The sequence below is a fragment of the Myodes glareolus genome, chromosome 5 (genome assembly GCF_982192425.1).
Source record: "Myodes glareolus chromosome 5, mMyoGla1.1, whole genome shotgun sequence".
Taxonomy (NCBI): domain Eukaryota; kingdom Metazoa; phylum Chordata; class Mammalia; order Rodentia; family Cricetidae; genus Myodes; species Myodes glareolus.
Window position 1 is genome coordinate 116,311,548 of NC_142030.1, and position 15,560 is coordinate 116,327,107.

A 15,560-nucleotide genomic window follows, 5' to 3' on the forward strand; every position below is an offset into this window, starting at 1 on the left:
AATTAAGAGAGATCGTCTCATACCTGCCAGAATGGCTAAGATAGAAACCACCAATGATAGCTTATTCTGGAGAGGATGTTGAATAAGAGGAACACTCCTCCATTGGCTGGTGGAAATGCAAACTTGTACAACCATTTTGGATATCAATATGGTGGTTTCTCAGAAAATTGTTAATCAACCTAACTCAGGATTAAGCAATATACCTCTTTAGCATATACTCAAACGATTCTCAATCATACTTCAAAGGCATTTGTTCAACTGTGTTCATAGAAGAATTATTTGTAATAGCCAGAACTTGGAAACAACCTAAATGCCCCTCAACTGAAGAATGTATAAAGAAAATGTTCCATATTTACACAGTAGAGTACTGCTCAACAGAAAAAAAATAATGACATCTTGAATTTTTCATACAAATGGATAGAACTAGAAAGCACTATTATGCGTGAGGTAACTCAGACCCAAATAAATGAATATGGTATGTATTCAATTATAAGTGGATGCTAGCTATAAACAAAGGATATTAAGCCTGTATTTCATGATCCTAGAGAAGCTAAGTACTAACATGAACACTAAGAAAAACACGTATAGATCCTCTGGAAAGTCTAAATATACAGAAGCACCTGACAAAATTGGGAGCATGAGGGTGTGTAGAGAAAAGGAGTGAAGGAAAAGAGGAAGGGTGATGAGGAGGAATAAGGAGAACTTGAAAGAGTGGGATAGTCAAGATGGAGGAAGTAGAAAGATGAGAGCAAGCAAAGATGTATTTTGATTGAGGGTGCCATTATAGAGTTAGCAAGAAACCTGACTCTAGCAAAATTCCTAGGTATCCACAAGGATGACCCCCGCTAAGACCCGAAGCTATAGAGGAGAGCAGGGCCAAACTTGACATACCCTGTATACTGATGAATATCTTAAATATCACCATAGAACCTTCCTTCAGCAACTGATGGAAACAGAAGCAGAGACCTGCATGAGAGCACTGAACTCAGCTCCAAAGTCTAATTGATGAGTGGGAGGTAAGAGAATATGAAAAAAGAGGCCAATATCATGATGGGTACACCCACAGAAAAAGTCTAACTGATCCAATGGGAGCTTACCAACTCCAGTCAGTCAGGGAAGGAACCAACATAGGATCAAACTAGTCCCTCTGAATGTGGTTGAAAATTGAAATACTAGGGCAGACTGACGGACCACTGGCAGTGTTACCAGGATCTATCCCTACTGCATGTACTGGTTTTTTGGTAACTATTCTCCTTGGATGAATACCTTGCTCAGCCTAAATATAGCAGGGAGGTTCCTGGACCTTACAAAAAGCATTGTGCCTTACCCTCTCTGAAAAGTGGATGGAGGTGGGGTAGGAGGTTCTGTGGAGGGAATGGGAGGACGGGAGGGAGTTTGAACTTGGATTCGTATGTATAATAAAAATAGATAATTTGATCTCTTTTAAAAAACAGATTATTTAAGGAGATAAAAATGTATGAATTACTATGAATATGTAACACAATCATTATTTATTACTTAAAATTTTCCTTCTGAGGTTTGAGGCATAACTTCAGAATAGTTACTATTCTTGGATTAAGTTCTTTACACTCAAATGGCAGCTTGCTCCATCTATAATTCATCTTCTGAATTCATAGGGCAGTGCACTACTGTGGTAGCCAAAATTCATGCTGAAAAAAACACACAATAAAATAGGATTTTACTAAAATAAGTAAAAGTATCATAACATTGATCATTACAGTTCCTTAGTATCGTTTATTGTTACAGTGCTAACATATGAGACCAAGGCAGCTTAAAGATGAAAAGAGCTGTTTTAGCTTATTGTTCCAAGTTAATCTGATTAGGAAATTATATCAACAGAAACTTGAGGGAATGAAGAACATTGTTTCATATGTCAAGAAGTTGAGATAAATTAATATATTCCAATGCTTAGTATGATTTCTCCATTTTGTCTACGATTCCCTCTTCATGTATTAGATATATTAATTGATGTTCTCTAAAAAATAGAACTAATAGGATGATTGTTCATGTGTGTGGGTGAGAGAGAGAAGGGGGGCAGAGAGAGAGGGAGAGACAGAGAAAAAGAAAGAGAGAGATTTATCAAGCTAGATTACTGTTTATAGAGCACATAGTTGAACAAGGCAATATTATGATTAAAAAAAACCTAAAATCATTAGTTCTTTTTTCATGAAGCAAAAGAATGTCTTGCGATAGGACATATGAACTTTCCAGAAATACTAAATTCAAAGAGGCAAAAGGCAAAGTTATTTTCTTCCATGTTCTTTTCTGTGAGTGGCCAGTAGATTTATTGTAGAATATCTAATTATTAAATTAAATAATTTAATAAGGAAATTCTTCAGCAGCTTTACCAGTAGCTTGTGATTTAGTTGAGTACATTCATGGTCAAGTCCACAACAAAGATTCGTTGTCAACATCTGTCCAGAATCAAAGTAGCTCTTTCCACATCAACTCACGTAAGATAATAGCTAAATATTCCATGTCAAAGTCCCAAATACTAAATTGTGACCTACAGGCAATGAACTATCATACACTGAGCCCAGATCAAATAATTTTATTTTTTTGATAACTATTTTTTATTTATTAAAGAATATTTGCTTTTTCCGGGTATGTGGGTGGGTATAGAACACACTTGTGGGGGCACTCCACAACTTTACCTACAGAGCACTGTAATCACCAACTTGGGTACTGGGTACTGAGCTCTAGTAGTACAAACACTTAACCATCGCAAGTTGGGGCCATGCCTCTGAACCCTGCTTTAGTTTTTTTAATCTATAGTTTATTTTCATTTGTAGTAATGGAAGTCATGTAATTATAAATAGGGAAAATCATTTTTTTCTTATAACTTCTTTAAGTCCTGTTTCTGAAAATCTTATATTAATAAAGTATTTAAGCAAAGCACGAGGAAAGCACACAACTAACTCGATTCCACAATAAAAGAAGACTTATATTTTCACCCTGAAACCCATAGCAGAATATAAATTAAATAGTTTCACAAAAATATATAAGCAAGTTACCATCATGGTGATTAATTTAATGAGACAATATGAATTTCTCATTACTAAACATACGTACTATTTCTAAATATATTAAATGCATTGTGGTTTTGTAGAAAGTCTTTTTCTATTCATTTGAAGATGAACATAAATCTAAGAGAGAATGAGTTCTGAATATTTTCTTCAAGCTCAGTTGCTGTGAGAGCACATTCTGCTCCTTCAACCAATAGCCTTTAAGATACCAGCCTACTTGAGCATGGTCTCTTTTACTGTAAAAAACAGTGGTAACTGTGTGCCCACTCTCTTGCTTCTGACTTTCCCTTCTGACTGCTATACTCTGTTCTTGTTTGCTCAGAGGACTGTTGTCTAGAACAGGGATCTGTAAGTTTTCCCTTTAAATAAATAACCCTTTTATTTTTCATAATTCTGAATTAGTGTGGGATTGTTTTGTGATTTACATCATCCCTCAATATTTCATAGTATGTAGTCACTGAATTCCTGAGTATTAATAAATATTTCATTTTCAATTTTGAAATCAAGAAAACTTTGAGCACTTGAAAAGCATTCTTTAGTTGTTGATTCTCCAAAATAAAATAAAAAAGACAAAACACGATTTGAGCAAATTTCCTCTTGACATATACTAATAGACTAGAATGCTTTTTTGATTTTTATGACAAAGAAGAGATCAGTAACCTTCAACAGACATTCATCAGAAATTGGCAACATTATGATTGAGGAAAGATTGAATCTCTGAAGATTGAGTGGTCAGACATGCATTGAATTTGCTGTGGTTTATTGCTATATCCCGGAAAGAGTATCTCATCATCTTTCCCTAATGAGCTTATTAGTAAAAGGCTGAAAGAATCACAGATTGTCTATCAAGGCAGATTGTCAGTCACAAACTGTTAGCAACTTTTCTGCAATTTATACACCACAAGGAAAGAACCGAATGGTGCTAAAATGCTGCTTATTATGTTCACAGTTGTGCAGTGACACAAATAAAATGTGTGGAGCAAAGGTTTAAGGGAGAAAAATAACTTCTGAAGAAGAAAAATCAAAGTAGATTAGAGAGAATAATGCCTTACCACCTCCAATTTGCTTCACTCATAGTTATAAAGGGCAAGGAAAATCAAGGGACCAGGAGCTCTAATTGCCAGTGTCCAAATGATGCTATTAAAATTCACTTGGAAAGATGAAGAAAAGATATCAGTCTGCTTGACTGCTGCCAGTATTAGATAAAACTGAATTTCCTATTTGGAGTGTAGATATCCATACATAAGGCATATAGTTATGGTTTCTGTTTTCCAACTCCTCATTTACGTTTTACTTTAGCTAAAATCAAGATTCTGAAAATTGGGCTAATATCTATTCTTTCTCTTCTTTCAAGTAGGTGTCATTGTGCCACGTTAATGTACTGATATGGTACCCAGATCTGTGAAAATAGAAACATTAAATTTTATATATTTGTTTCCATCATATTTTGTTTTTATTTATATTACTATAAAACTAGTATCACTTTATTGTCATACTTTTCTGTCTTCATCATGAATTAGGAACAGTGTATAAGTGCTGTTAAGGTAATGGAAAGAAAGTAGAGAATTAAGCCTGGTAGTGGCACAACACTTTAATTGAATCCTGGCTCATGGAAGGCAGAGGTAGGCAGATCTTTGTGAGTATGAGGCTAACTAACCTGGTCTGTAGAAGGAACTCAAGGGCAGCCAAGGTTATTATATTAAGAAATCATCTCTTGAAAAAGTAAAAAAGAAAGAAGGATGAAAGAAAGGTAGAAGAAAGAGAGAGGGGGAGGGGAGGGAGAGAGAGAGAGGGCAGATTCCTTTATCTTCCTGATAAATGGCACTTCCAATAAGTGCCACTTCCATATGTGTATATATATATATACATATATATACACGTTCATATATATGACACATATATATATATATATATATATATATATATATATATATATATGCTCTGATGTTGGTCTGTGGGATGTTCTTTTTCTGAAGATATGCTTTATTCTTTGAGAATTATATGCAATATAGTTTCATTTCCCTCCACCAGTTCTTTCCAAATAACTCCTAATTTTCTTACTGAACAAAATCTATGCTTCTCTCTTTTACAAATAAAATATAATCACAAAAGAACATGTGATATGATTTCTTTTGATCAGCTACTTCTAAGCATGTGACCTCACCTAGAGTGTAGTTAATATGTCAATAGTCATCTGTACTGAAGAAAATTAAATTTCCTAATTCAGTCACAATCATTAGCAAATAGCCTCTCAGTTAAGAGTGGGAATTTGCGCCCACTTCCTCACCTCAGTTCTGGTATTTTATCTGTCCTCAACTGGCATGTGTCTTATGAATTTTGTTACAGTTTCTGTAAGTTAAATACGTCTGCCTTTTTATGTCTGCAAAATACTGTTTCCTTGAGGTCATCTATAACCTCAGACAGCAACCACATTGTGGTCCCACACATCATCCCAAATATACCAGGAGAAGTGTGATATAGACATCTCATTTATCATTGGGCACTACAAAATTTCTGACTCATTGAATCCATTTGTGAATCTTTAAGTTAATTACCATCTCCTGCACACAAAAAAATCTTCTATAACAAAGGTTGAGTATGTACTGATGTCTTTGCACACAAATGTTATTAGAAATCTTATTATTCTGTTTATTTAGCAGAGTTATAGCATTTTCAAAATCCATCTGGTTCTAGATTTTTGATCTCATTGATAGTGTTAAGTATGGGTTATATCTAATAGAACAGGCTTTAAATAGGATACCCATATTCATTGCATAAAAATACAATGAATTACTGCCTACATTAAATATGTTTAGAAGACAGAAATTTGTGAGATATATTGTCATATAAGGTGATGTATAAAAATTAGGTATACTATAGATTAAATATTCTTTGAAATATGTTATCCACCCAATTTCATCATCAGAAAAACTGAAAACTGAACTCGTAGTAATTATTGTCTATATTAAATAGGTTTAGAATATAGAAATTTGTGAGATATAGTATTATGTAACATGATGTATAAAAAAACTATTATAGACTAAATATTCTTTGAAATATCCTAGGCACCCAATTTCATTATCAGAAAAACTGAAAAACTGGACTCATAGTAGAAGGATAGATTTGATTCCAAATGGCTGACTTCAACATGAGATTTATAGCAAATGTAGATTTCTGCATTTACATCATATACTTGCACATATAATATAGACAAATACATTTATATTATTAGAAATTATTTAAATATACAAAAAATAAAGAATATGGAAATTATAAAAGGTATGGAAAGGATAAAACATAAATAAAATAAACTAAATAAAAATAAACGTTAATAAAGGACATATAATCTTTTTCAGAAAATGACTTCATGGTTATAGGTTTCCCTAAGTAACAGAACATGAAACATGCTCAAAAATATGTATATGATGATGTTATAATGCAAAATTTGTATATTTTTTTCTAAATACATATTGAGATATTATAAATTTAACTTAAATTTAAAATGTATATTCATCTTTATTTGAATTTGAAATTCCTTTCTCAGGGCCTAGTGATGACCAAATGTCATAATATAAAACATTTTAAACAAAAATACTTTAAAATATTTTTAAACAAATGTACTACATATAAATTAGTTGAGAATAGAGACTATAATTTTTAATATTGTTAAACACATTTCCTTTTATTGAAAGTATAATTTTTTAATTACATAGCATTCTTTGATTATCATTTCCTCTCCCTCTCCTAAAACAATTAACTTGCACCACCTCCCTTTTCACCCAAATCCATCTCATTTTCTGTCTCCCATCAGAATAAAAACAGGTTTCTAAGGGATAACTAAAATCAAATCAAACAAATACAATATATATGAATAGCATAAAATAATAATGCAAAGGAAAGGGTCCAAGATAGGGCAGAAGACATATACATAAATGTGGATATACCCATAGACACACTCATGATCCCACAAAAACATTAAACTGAAAGTCATAAAGTGTATATTAGGATTTTTTTTGGCAAAAGGAGTTTGGAAAAGCAAATAGATAACAAATACATAAAGAAAATAGAAATTAAATATGAAAACTTAAAAAAGAAAGAGAAAGCAGAGTGAGAGAAAGTGGGAGAAAGAGAGGGAGAAATGAATTATGGTAGAAAGGAAGAAGGAAGGAAGAATGGAAGAAAGAAAAGAACGAAAGAGAGAGAGAAAGAGATAGAGAGTTGGCTATTTACTATTACGCATGGAGTTTACCTTTAAGTGTAGTTTTTTTTTTATCACAGTGAAACTCTCTTGGAGAAAACGAAAGTTTCATTTGCATCTGGTTATCAGTTGGGGATAGCTTCTGGGTTATAGGCATGGGGCATATATCTATTGTAGAAAGAGACCACTCATTTGTTTCCTAACTGTCCAGACCTGAATAATCACAAATAAACTATATTAAATATAACACTGTTTGACCAATGGCTCAGGTGTATTTCAAACAGGCATATGTTTTATTGATTAATAATTAATAAGAAAATGATAATTTCTATTAATCTCTGTATTGGCATGAGGCTATGGCTTATTGGTAAGAATCTGGCATCTGTCTCTTTTGAGAGTTAGATGGCAACTTTTTGACTCTGCCTACTCTTTCTATATCTGTGTTCATATTTCTCACCTGGCTTTACTTTGCTAGACCATTGGCCAAACCAGCTTTATTTATTGATCAATAAAGGCAATACATATACAGAAGGACTCCCCATATCAGTCCACTTCCCATTTTGGCTTTAGGACTCCCCATGCAGGCTCTGTCATGCTGCCTTAGTCTCTCTGAATTCATACGTTCAACAATCCTGTTGATATACAGAGACTTGTTTCTTTGGTGTCTCCCAACACCTCTGAATCTCACACACTTTCTTTCGTCTCTTCTAGAGTTCTCTGGTCCCTGAGAGGATAGATTTGATGGAGATATTATTTTTAAGGTTGAGTTTTGAAACCACCTTTTAAATGCAATACACCTTTTGAAATGAAGAAGGCCTTCAAGTGGCATAGAATGATTACATATGTTATACCAAAGTAACAATATTTGTGAGGCACGTGGAATTTTAATTATCAATATGCTTATTATTCTTCATTCTTAAATTTTAATTCAAAATAGACTCCTCTCCCATACAATATATCATGACAGTTTCCCTCCCCCACCTTCTTTCAATTTTCCTTACCGCTCCCTTTCCCTGACCCAGCTCACACTCTATTTCTTCTTTAGATTTGCCCCATTTTGCTATTTTTAAAAATAAATATAACATACATCAGTATGCAAAGAATGACAGCCTATATATGTGACTTTAGATAACTCATTTGAAATCTGGTAATAAAATTCGAACATACATATACACATATCATTCCTCTATGTTTATGTTTCTATTTTGTAACTTTAGCACATAAATTTTCTTGTAAAACTTTATACTTAATACTGTTTAATATTTTAGATAGTGCATTTGATTTTGGTAATGACATAATGAAGGCTCTTGTAATATTATACTTCTTATTAGTCTAGCAATTGTACACTAAAGCTCACTGTTTTCTTGCATCATATATAAGTCAGCAACATAAATCAGAAATAAAATGGTTAAACAAACCTTCATAGCCATCCCTGTCATTGAGAGTAATACTGAAACTTTATAGTTGTGATACAAAAAACTCTATTGGAGATTTTGGATATTTTGTTAAAAGAGTTGAAAAGCAAAATTTGTCTAAATAGTATACATGTAAAACAAAGTTGAACAAACAACACAAACTCACAAAATTGTAAGTGATTTCCATTTTAATTAAATATCTTCAAATAATCATATTTGCCATCACACTTACTTTTGATATCAATTCAGTAGAAAAACATCCTTGTTGGAAAACTCCCTCCAAGTATTGTATGGTTTACTAAGACAGAAACTGTCCTTCTTTAAACTCCTGTGACTCTTCTTTTGTCCTGCAGCATATTTTATGTTACACAGCAAAAGGTTAACAATTTTTTAATGGCAAAGTATTATCCTATTTGAAATCCATATTTCAAAATATTTCAGTGTACTAGAAAAAAACAATACTCTTGTTGGTTGTACTTGTGAGTGACTGTTTTTGCTTGTGAGATACTCCATCCAAGAACCCTAACAGTTATGACATGGTTCCACATCATCATGATGCATTTCAATTATATTCTCACTCCAATATCATATCTTGCCCCCTTTTCTTCCTCCACTGAACTCACCCATCTTCCCAAGTAGCCTTACTTCTACAGTACTGGCTTTAGTAACTTGTCAAGTGTGTTTAATTGTCCCCTTATATGTATGGGTATCTTTGTAGCTTAATTAATGTAATATAATGTAGTTACATGTAATGGAAAATATATTGCAAATGTAGTTACATATATGATCATGTTATCATAAACTTTAAAAATAATCAGGTATAGTTTTCCACTTGTATTTTATGGAACATTCTGTGACTATCTTATGTATTTGTGTTTCTTTCCTTTGAGCACTTACCTTCTGAGAGGCCACTGAAGCAGGAGGACCGGCCTTCTCCTGGACCCAGCATTGCTGTGCCTGGTTCTCAGTTTACTTTCACTTTGCTTCCGCCACCACTGGGCCTCGGTCCCAGCTTGCTTTCACTTTTAGTTAGTTTAAGTTTCACTTTTGTTTTCTGTACTCTGTTAAAATAAAAAGAGAATGCAAGTCTCTTGGTCAGGATGTCACAATCTCCAGAAAATTATGTTCAAGATGTCCTACCCACCCTCCCTTCAACTCCTGATTGCTTATAAAGTGAACTTTGTAAGAGCTTGCAATCATTTTGTTGTCTGGATGGCAGATCCAAGCATGCTGAAATAAACAACAGTCTTGGTGATTGTTTGTGGAATGTTCTACAGATCCTAATACTTTAACAAAAATTGGATGAAATTTTCCATATGAAATTTTATATATTGCTTGAAATCCATCACTTTAGGAAAATTTATATTTTGTACTGAAAAATACTTATCTTAAATCACATATATACAACTACACAAAATTAGCAGACTCAGTTTTCTTTTACAGTTGTGTATGTTTTTGTGTTTGTGCTCTGTGTTTACAATAATATAGACATAGGACTGAGGGGACCTGAAATATTGCAGGGAGTGTTCCTGCTTCTGGGCTTTGTTTCTAACAATCCACCCTGTGCCCATGCCAGCCCGTTTGCCTGAGAGGCTCTTGGAACCCTGCAACACAGCCTTCTCCAGTGCTCAGGACACCAGAGAGTATCTTGCAAAAAAGATTGCTACAATACTGAGGGGACCTAAGAAAGGGCAGACCAAGAAAAACTCCACTCAGACAACCACAGCAAAAGATTGGAACAAGATGCCAAGACTCTGTTGGCCTCATTTGAAGGAAGTGATGGGTAGGCGCCAATACAAGAATTCCTCCAACATCCTAAAAAGCAACATGGTAACCAGAATCGAGCAGATACACAACAGAAAGACTTTATTATCCTAACCAGAAGAAGTAGAAGAAAATGACTTAAAGGTAACTTTAGAAAATGATGGAGACTTTAAGAGAAAAAGTGAAAAACTCCCGTAAAGAAATGAAAGAGAAGATGAGCAAAAAGTTAGAAGAAATTAATAAGTCCCTCAAAGATACCCAAGAAAACCAAAAAAAAAAAAAAGCAATCAAATAAGAGAAGCAAACCGTTCAAGTCTTGAAGACTGAAATGGAGGTAATTAAGAAAACACAAACTGAGGGAAGGTTGGATATGAAAAATCTGGGTAAGCAAACTGGAACTACAGAGGAAAGAATAACCAACAAAATATAAGAGATAGAAGAAAGAATCTCAGGCACTGAATATACTATAGAGGAATTAGACTCACTGGTTAAAGAAAACATTAAAGACAACAAATTCTTAAGAAAAACATTTAGGAAATCTGGGATACCATGGAAAGAACAAACCTAAGAATAATAGGGGTAGAAAGAGAAGAACTCCAGCTCAAAGGAATAGAGAATATATTCAACAAAATTATAGAAAAAAACTTTCCTAACCTAAAGAAGGCTTTTCTTATGAAGCTTACAGAACACAAAATAGGCTGGATCAAAACAACAACAACAACAATAACATATTTTGCCATATGATAATCAAAACCTAAAACATATAGAAGAATATTAAGAGCTGCAAAGGAAAAAGGTCAAGTAACATATAAAGGTAAACCTATTAGAATTGCACCTGACTTAATGGAAACCATGAAAGCCAGAAGGTATTGGGTAAATGTGCTGCAGACACTAAGAGACCATGAATGCAAGCCCAGACTACTATACCCAGTCAAGTTTTCTTTCACCATTGAAGGAGAAAACAAAATATTCCAGGATAAAAACAGAGTTAAACAATACCTATAAACAAACACAACCTTACAGAAAGTACTAGAAAGAAAATCTCAACCCAAGGAAGCTAACAACGCACACAATAACACAGACAACAGATAACCCTCAACCAACACATCCTAAAGAAAGGAAACAAACATTATAACCAAAATTAACCATGGTCAACAACTACTGATCAATATTTTCATTTAATATCAATGTACTCAATTCACCTACAAAGAAAAACACAAGTTAAGGGAATAGATATGAAAACAGGATCCAATATTCTGATGTTTACAAGAAACATACCTAAACCTCAAAGACAGACACTATCTCAGAGTAAAAGGTTGGGAAAAGGTTTTCCAATCATATTACCTAAGAAACAAGCATGTGTGACTATCCTAATATCTAACAAAATTGATTTCAAACTAAAATCAATCAGAAGAGATGGAGAAGAATGCTTTATACTCATAACAGGAGCAATTCATCAAAATAAATTCTCAATTCTGAATATCTATGCTCCTAATATAAGAGCACCAAAATATAAAGAAGAAACATTACTAAAACTTAAATCACACATCAAACCCTTTACACTAATAGTAGGGGACTTCAACACTCCTCTCTTGCCAATGGACAGGTCAACCAGACAGAAACTTAACAGAGCAATATGAGAACTAACAGATGTAAAGAAAAAAATGGACTTAACAGACATATATACAACATTCCACCCAAACAGAAAAGGATATATCTTCTTCTCAGTAGCTCATAGAACCATCTATAAAATTGATCACATACTCAATAACAAAGCAAACACCCACAAATACAAAAGAATTGGAGTAACCCACTGTGTCTTCTCAGATCACCATGGATAACGGTTAGAATTTAACAATTATATTACCCCGAAAACCCACAAATTCATGGAATCTGAACAGGCATCTACTGAACAACCCCTGGTTCAAAAAAAAAATAAAATAAAGAAAAAAATCAACGTCTTCCTTGATTTCAATGAAAATGAAGGCACAGCATATCTAAACCTATGAGACACTATGAAAACAGTACTAACAAAAAAGTTTATAGCACTAAGTGCACACATAAAAAATAAAAAAAACAGAGAGAACTCACACTCGCAACTTAACAGCACACCTGAAAGCTCTAGAAAAAAAAAAGAAGCAGATTCACCCAGGAGAAGTAGAAGACTGGAAATAATCAAACTGAGGGCTTAAATCTCAAAACAGAAACACAGAAAACAATTCAAAGAATCAATGAAACAAAGAGCTGTTTCTTTGAGAAAATCAACATTGAAAAACCCTTACCCAAACTAATCAAAAGGCAGAGAGAGAACATCCAAATTAACAAAATCAGAAATGAAAAGGGGGACATAACAACAGATACTGAGGAAATTCAGAGAATCATTAGGTCTTGCCACAAAAGTCTGTACTCCACAAATTTGGAAAATGTAAAAGAAATGGAATTTTTTTTGATAGAAACCATATACCAAAACTAAATCAGGACCAGGTAAGAAATCTAATTAGACCTTTAATTTTGGAAAACATAGTAACTGTCTTCAAAATCTTCCCAATCAAAAAAAAAAAAAAAAAAAAAAAAACCATGGGCCGGATGATTTTAGTGCAGAAATCTACCAGAACTTCAAAGAAGAAATAATACCTATACTCCTAAATGTGTTACACATAGAAACAGAAGGGTCATTGCCAAACTCTTGTTATGAGGCTACAGTTACCCTGATACCAAAATCGCACAAAGACTCAATGAAGAAAGAGAATTACAGACCAATCTCACTGATGGAACATGGGTACTAAATTTCTCATGGGTACTAAATTTCTCAATAAAATACTGGCAAACCAAATATAATAACACATAAAAAATCATCCATTAAGATTAAGTAGGCTTTATCCCAGAGTTGCAGGTCTAGTTCAACATATGCAAATCTATCAATCAAATCTATCATATAAATAAACTGAAAGAAAAAAACATATGATTATTTCATTAGATGCTGAAAAAGCATTTGACAAAATTTAGCACCCGTTCATGATAAAACTATTGGAGAGATTAGGGATACATGGATTATATATAAATATAATAAAAGCAATACACAGTAAGCCAATAGCTAACATCAAATTAAATGGAGAAAAACTCAAAGTGATTGCAGTAAAATCAGGAACAAGACATGGCTGTCCACTCTCTTCATATTTCTTCAACATAATGCTTGAATTTCTAGCAACAGCAATAAGACAGCAGAAAGAGATCAAGGATATTCAAATCGGAAAGGATGAAGTCAAACCACATTTTCCTTTGGCCTTCATCAGCATGTGATGAACATCTAAGTTGATCCTAATTGGCCACTGTGAGTAGCACTGCAGCAAACATTGTCATATACGTAACCATTTCATGCACAGATGCATTTTATTATTGTTTGTTTGTTTGTTTGTTTGTTTTTCTAAGACAGGATATCTCTTTGTAACAGCCCTGACTTTCCTGAAACTCTCTTATAGAACAGGCTGGCCTCTAACTAACAGAGATCCACTTGCCTCTGACTCCTGAGTTTTAGCATTAAAGTTGTGTGCCACTACCAACGGGGTGTGATCTCTTTTAGATTTTTTATCATGTAACAGACAATGATCAAGGTAAACAGGAAACAAGTACAAATTTTCTGATTCCACTCAAAGTTTTGAAAAAATTCATTTTTAATATTATTAACATAAATTCTCCTAAAAAAGTTTGTTAGAAAAGTTCTATATGCATTAATAACTCAAAAATTATCTTTTTCCTAAATTATTTGTAAGTAGAATAATTTTTAAGTTCTGTATATCAAATTTAAAGTACATTAATATTCTAAATCTTGAGAATTGATAGTCAAGATAGGTCTTGAATATAGCTCTAACACCACATAGATTACTGTCCTTGGTAAGGTCACAATATTCCTTGTTTTACTAAATTATATTTTGGGAAATCCTATCAATTTACATGTCTTGCCCATCTCTGAAATAGTATCTTACTATGGAGACTATTTTATATGTCATGGTCATATTCCTTACTTTATTTTAACTTGTGGATATTGATATCTATTTCATATTTTACATTGACATCTTAATGATCATTATATTCCTCATGAAAATTCATTCCTCTCTTTTAACTATGGATGTAAAATAGTGAATCTTAATTTTATTTGTATGGTTCTTGTTGACTGAGTTTTCTATCCTTCCTGGTTCCCACAATCACTAAGTCTCAAAGAAATCACACAGAGGTCTACATTAGTTATAAACTGATTGGTTCATTAGCTCAGGCTTCTTATTAACTTTTGTAATTTATATCAGCCCATTATTCTTCTCCATGCTAACCATGTGGCTTGAACCTTATTCAGCGAGGCAGTCACATCTTGCTTCTTCTTTGCCTGGGTTGGGACTGCATATCAAGCTTTCCTCTTCCCAGAATTCTCCTAGTCTCATTGACCTGCCTCTACTTCCTGTCTGGTTGCTCCAACTATACTTCCTGCCTAGCTACCAGCCAAACAGCATTTATTTGAAATATAATTGACATAGTACAGACCACTGTCCAAAACCACTTCCTCCTCTTTAAAAAAGAAGACAAGAATGATGAATCTAATTTTTTTTGTTTAGCTTTATTTCTGACCATTATCCATAACAACTTGTAATAAAAATTTTAAACAAAGGAAAATATTCATAGTCCATTTTGGGGGAATGTGGTTGTAGTTTTCCAAGCTACTTCCTGCTGGTTCGGGGTGCTGATAATCTTATGGGTATCTAAAGAAAATTTAGGTGGTGGTGCACTCCTTTAATCCCAGCACTCATGTGGCAGAGGCAGTAAAAGAAATTAAGAATTTGGATCAAGTTCTGACTGGAATATTCTGTGAATCTTGATCATCTCAGGCAGCAATCTTGAAATTGTTCAGGATGTAGAACTCAGACATCTGGGCCATCTGTTCCTACCGAAGATTTACCAATTGGTCTTTCTTGATCAAACCTGATTCTTCTTTTTCTATTTTTCTTTTTTTTTCTTTATTAAAAATTTCCACCTCCTCCCCACCTCCCATGTCCCTCCCACTTCCCCAATTTCCCCTACCCCTCCCTGTCTATTACTAAGAGCAGTCAGGGTTTCCTGTCCCGTGGGAAGTCCAAGGTCCTCCACCCT

The 15,560-nt window shown here is 33.6% G+C and overlaps 1 long non-coding RNA gene across 2 annotated transcripts; it reads right to left on the minus strand.

Annotated features, from left to right (window-relative positions):
- Positions 1-1,549: 1,549 nt before the first annotated feature.
- Positions 1,550-9,649, minus strand: LOC125406680 (uncharacterized). Of its 2 annotated transcripts, none has more exons than XR_015001178.2 (3): positions 9,558-9,649; positions 8,893-9,007; positions 1,550-1,670 (listed from the first exon to the last, which is right to left on the minus strand). It is a non-coding gene; the product is annotated as an uncharacterized LOC125406680 (long non-coding RNA). The 2 variants fall into 2 exon arrangements; XR_007233991.3 differs by lacking the exon at positions 1,550-1,670 and adding an exon at positions 6,763-7,969.
- Between the last annotated feature and the right edge of the window lie 5,911 nt (positions 9,650-15,560).